Source organism: Lactuca virosa, chromosome 3 (genome assembly GCF_052849685.1).
Source record: "Lactuca virosa cultivar CGN04683 chromosome 3, Lactuca_virosa_CGN04683_v6, whole genome shotgun sequence".
In the NCBI taxonomy this organism is placed as follows: domain Eukaryota; kingdom Viridiplantae; phylum Streptophyta; class Magnoliopsida; order Asterales; family Asteraceae; genus Lactuca; species Lactuca virosa.
Window position 1 is genome coordinate 243938026 of NC_136428.1, and position 5727 is coordinate 243943752.

General features: G+C 32.7%; 1 long non-coding RNA gene across 2 annotated transcripts; it reads left to right on the plus strand.

Moving 5' to 3' along the window:
- The first annotated feature begins 1472 nt into the window (after positions 1–1472).
- LOC145162894 (uncharacterized) lies at positions 1473–2922 on the plus strand. Of its 2 annotated transcripts, XR_013739417.1 has the most exons (8): positions 1473–1583; positions 1669–1742; positions 1859–1981; positions 2083–2203; positions 2307–2385; positions 2543–2605; positions 2734–2768; positions 2842–2922. It is a non-coding gene; the product is annotated as an uncharacterized LOC145162894 (long non-coding RNA). The 2 variants fall into 2 exon arrangements; XR_013739418.1 differs by lacking the exon at positions 2307–2385.
- Positions 2923–5727: the final 2805 nt, after the last annotated feature.

Here is a 5727-nt window from a genome sequence, read left to right on the forward strand (position 1 = left end):
AACCTGAAGAATGTCAGGGTGATTCCGGAGCTGAAAAAGAAATTGATTTCTGTTGGTCAGCTGGATAAACAAGGACTGGAAGTAAGGTTTGGTGGTGGTAAATGGAGGGTGGTCAATGGTAATTCGGTGATTGCTCATGGTATGAAGTGTGGGTCATTGTATATGGTTGAGGTACCTGCTGAGGGAAGTATGACCGTCCCGGTTAAGCATGACAAAATCTGGTTCGCTAAATCTGGTGCTAAGAGAGTTCATTTTGCAAACATGAACTCTGGAGCCAAAAAGATGTTAGCTGAACGAGTTCGAAAGTCTAAACCATTCAGGGAATTTGGTGACAGTAGGAGCACGGGACGTGTTTCAGGTAAAGTTACAAAGAGCCGTTGGGTTTTGAAGACTAAGATTGAAAAATTCTCTCCTGTTGGATGTTTGCTATGTTTGGAGAGTGTTAGTGGTCCTCGGTGTATCTCTGGATCTGGTGGAGTGTCCAAACCGGTTGAGACAGAGGATGAGTCGGTGGTGGGATTAGCCACGACTGAGTTGGAGCTAGTGGGAACTTCAACTGGCCCTTCTAGATGATGATGAGGGGCGGCTGCAATTAGAGAAATTGGACTAAGTTTAGCTTGTTCTTGGGAACTGGAGGCTTGGAAGACTTGGTTGTTTTAAGATTACTGGAGAATTGTTGGGTTATTTTCTCCAAGTGGGAGATTGTTGGTTGGTGGAGAAAATTGGTGGAGGCCAAATTAGTGGATGGTGATAATTGCTAGTGGTGTGAAGACCCACTCATAAAATGACAGACAAATTGGAGAAGGAGTGGCAATCAATACTTGTTGCTTTTTTTGTGAGTTTGTGAGTGTGTATCAGAGTGTGTTTCCGCTGCGTGTACCCGGTCCGATTCCTAACAGGAGTTTCCTAAGACCGGAGCTGATGAACAAAGGTAAGAACAACGAACTCTGTAGGGTGATGTCAACGTACATCTTTTTTTTTCTTTGGTTACTGATATGTTTCTGCTTTTGGTAGCTTAGGTTTAGGGCTTTTAAACCTCTTGATTGAATGCTTTTCATTGATTTTTTCTAACACACTTCATGATTTTCCTGAATAATGAATGAAAATCAATGTAATGGCTACTGGATGATTCAATTGACAAAGGGCACAGGTAAGAGATCCAATGTCAAACATACTTATTTTTTATAATTTTCAAATATCAAAGAAACTCACATGGAATAGAAAATACAGTTTGGAATGGGATGGTCAGTTTCATAAATGCTGAAATCCTTGCCTACCAGGTGTTTGTTAAAAATCCTTATTGAACTTTTAAAATCTTATATGTTCTAAAATCTTGAAAGGTACTCTATCTTTATTCTTTAATTTCGTTCCACTTCATTGGACCAAGGCAAAAATTAAACAATACCCTTTTTTGGAAATACAGAAATAAATTGGCTGTATTTTACAATGATGTTGGATTTATAAATTATCAAGAAATTGGTTACAGAATGTGGACAGTGTCCGACTCTAAAGTTATTACAAGACCAACTGCTTTAGAATCCTAAGGCCTCAAATTGGTACAACAAGGTTGTGATCTAAGAAAGGTATGCATTTTGACTAAATTCAAGAAATCTTGAAATTAATTAATATATACTTATTTTCCAAATTAATTGTTTTGGGTTTGTTTAGTTACAAATGAAGAACGTAAAGCGCGATTCCAAACAGATATTTGGGGAGGTATCAAAGACGCATCAAGCTATACAGTAAGTTGATTGATAATTGATATTGTCACAACTTTTATTATTTTTTTAATGGATATGAAATAAGTGTGAATTTTTTTAATGCCGGTTTCTTTTTTTATTTAATTATACGACACTAGATAAAAACAATTTCGAGCTTAGAGATGGAATTAGATGCAGCAATTGTCAGTGCCACGGTAGGGGGCATACTCGACCGTGCTATTGAAGCCAAAGACAGAAAACATGGCGATTTCTTAAGACTGGTATACATTTTTAATTATTTTTTAAATTATTAATTTGCTGTTCAATAATTTTCTCAATTTAATAAAAATCCAAATTAACTAACTTTCACCAACATGTATAGGACTATGTAGAAGGATAACTAGAACTATCCGCAAAAACAAAAACATATTTTGCAACCATGGTTACTATGTGGGATGCAGAATTTTACATCAAAGTTGACAATGATGTTCACGTGAACATAGGTAATTTCAATATTTGTTCTATTAACATCAGTATAATTTCAATACATGTCAAACACAGTATAAATTATACTGACATATTGAATCTTGATTACAACGACACTAGGTCATACATTAGTTAGACATAGAAAGAAGAAAAGAGTATATATCGGATGCATGAAATCCGGTCCGGTACTTGCTCAAAAGTAAGTAAAAATAATAATCTCGAATTTAATAAATTCAAAACATTTAGATTATTTAAATATTTTTATTTACATATTAATGGAACAGAGGAGTAAGGTAACCCGAACATTGGAAATTTGGTGAGTCAGGCAACAAATAATTTTTTAAATTTGTTTGCAGGCAGTTGTTTCAATAGGAAAGCAAGAAGGTCTAAAAGGGTATTGGAAGGGTAACCTTGCTCAGGTGCTTTACATTATTTGAGGAAATGAAAGGAAAAACATAAATGAGGGCAAATTTGTAAAATTTAAAACTTAATGGGAAAACACTCATATATAACTTAATTGATTCAGTTATGTCTTATAAATTTTCAGGTGCAGTTCAACTATTTGCTTATGGGTCTTACAAGGTATGCAAAAACTTTTTCTTGGAAAAAGGTGATTCGACCATTTTGCCCTTTAAATTAATGTTGAGTTTTGCAGAAACTTTATAGGGGGAAAGATGGTGAGCTTTCTGTTATTGGGAGATTAGCTGCAGGTTTAAATGCACGTTTTTTTTTTCTGGTGGACATCATTGTCAACTTTGATGTTAAATGCACTAAAAAAAACGTGTTAATTTTTTTCCACGTGAAAAAAAAAAACGTGTTAATTTTTTTTTTGCAGGAACATGTTATTTTTTGGAAAAAGGTGATTTGACCATTTTTTTTTTCTATTTTTTACAGTTTGTTCTAATTTTTTTAACCAAAAAATAGCACATTGCCATTATGTACATTTTTCGTTTTTAGGTGTTAAATGCACTAAAATAGCAATGTACTTCGACTTTACACCTTTTTTCTGTTTTTGGAAATTTGTTTTGATTTTTTACCAATAACCAACAACGCATACCAATGTACTTTGAATTTACATCTTTTTTCTTTTGGTTTTTTTTTTGTTTTTTGCAATTTATTTCATTTTTTATCAAAAACTAAAGTACATTGCTATTTGGTGCATTTTTCATATTTTGGTGGTGAATGCAGTAAATAGCAATGTACTTCGAATTTACACATTTTTTTTCCCTTCTGTTTTTTTGCAGTTTGTTTTGGTTTTTTTACCAAAAAAAAACCACCACATTCCCGTTACGTGCATTTTCCATTTTTACGTGTTAAATGCACTAAAATAGGAACATATTTCGAATTCATAGCTTTTATTTTTATTTTATTTTTTCTGTTTTTTGGCAATTTCTTACTCTCAAATAATTGTAACCTGCTGCTTCATCTTGCCCACTATGCAATTACAGAGGTTTCATCAAACTTTTTTGGTTATTGTGCACTGCCTAGAAGAAGATACTGAGAAAACTCGAGGTTATTGCTTCGTTGAATACGCACTCCTCAAGTATCTCTTTTACCCTTCTTATTTCCTGAAAATTTACATCTTTATAAGTTATAATATATAATTTTCTATAACCCAATGATTCAATAATTGAATCTTTTCTCTTTCTGTTGTTTCGTGATATAGGAGCTTGCTAAGCAGAGGACCAATGCATGCAAATTAGACAGACCACATATGTTTGCTAAAATTAAGAAGTTCATGAAAGTTTCAAATGAGTGGCCGCTCCTGAAATAAAGCCGTATACAGCAGCGATATTTATTCGAATTAACTTAGTTTATTGTTACGTAGTAATGTTATATAGTGAAGACGAATATTTGATTTCTTTTTCTACTAATAATCTTGATAAATAAACTGGTATGCAATGTATTTTATTGTTTGTTTTTGACTTAATCTGGAGTAAATGACTTACTTAATGGGTTAAGCCAAAAACTCGGCTTAATGTATTAAGATACTATGCATTTACTTATTTGTGCTGTTTTTTTCTTCCAAATCCATTAACATTTACATGGTTGCCAAGGAGAAAAGTTGTACCCAAGTCGCACGGGATTAATGGCCAAAATCTATAGATGGAACTAAATCCTGGATTATCCAGATTTAGTAACCCAATGTATGTGAAGCATTTTCGAAAGCGGGTGTGTCATGTACTCTTTTTGAATGCAATATTTGACACCTACAGAAAGATGTAAAAGCATGTCAATTGTAATAGCAAAATCATCGAAAACAATAAACAAATTACTCAACTCATGTATGCATTTAGGGTGGCAAAATACTTTTTTTTATCGTATACTTAATCAATAACATGTTTTACAATCGAAATAAAGCGACCCCACAACAGTGTTCAAAGTATAAACAAATATTTCATAAAAGAATATTTACAGATTAGTTCTATTTATCATCATAAACACTGCCTGTTATGTTAAAAAACTACGAAATAATAGTGTTCAAAGTATAAACAAATAGTTCATGAAAGAATATTTACAAAGAATAAACCGAAAAAAAATATTACATCCGGCCCCGCAACGCGGGGTTACCCATCTAGTTATATATATTAAATCACAAGGGCCTTAGCAATAGTAACTTTTTAGGCTTTAGGTTTTTGCCACAAATTTTTGGTGAATATGACACTTTTCGTCCCTAAAGTCAAACCTTTTACATTTTTGTGTTTTGATTAAGTCTTTAATGACTTTGACACTTTTAGTCCTTGCAGTCAAAAGTTTTATATTTTGGTGTTTTTGCCACAAATCTTTAATGAATTTGACACTTTTTGTCCTTGTACTCAAATCTTTTACATTTTGACATAAAAACACAAAAAACCTTCTTTTGAACTTTGCCACCATATTTTTCCAACTTTTGCAACTTTAACATTATTGCCACAACATTTTTGAATTTTCTCCACCAGTGTCCCTTCTTTTGGTTGTACACTTTTGACATCTAATTTTAGGGGTTGTCGACTTTCTACTTTATTTGTGGTGATTTAAAGTTTTAGCACATATATTTTAAAGTTTGCTGATTTTTCCCATATTACCTAAAAGCGGCGTAGCCACGGATTCTTTGCTAGTTATTATTAACTATAAAAGGAATCTAACATTTTACTCAACTCCATGTTAGCAGTAAGACCCGGTCAGCACTAAATAACATAGGGTGACCAGTTGTGGAACGAGTAACCTTCTAAAAATGTGAAATATGAATAAAAGTTTACATATATTAGACAATATTAAACAAGATCACACGCACAAGGGCCACAAAACTTAAAAACTTTCATGTCAAAGCCAAAATTTATATTTCAAAGTATTTCTTGTAACAATGGTAACCAACCACCAAGTTTGAAACACCGTTTTGTGCAGTATAAGTATCCAATGCTATAAATAAAATAGAAGGATATTTAATTTCTAACTTAGCTAAGGTTAACAAAAGAAATTATAGAAAGCTTAGTAAGCACTTTTTAGCTATTTTCATACTTCACTAACTATAAATAACTTAAAAAGTAAAAATACAAATATA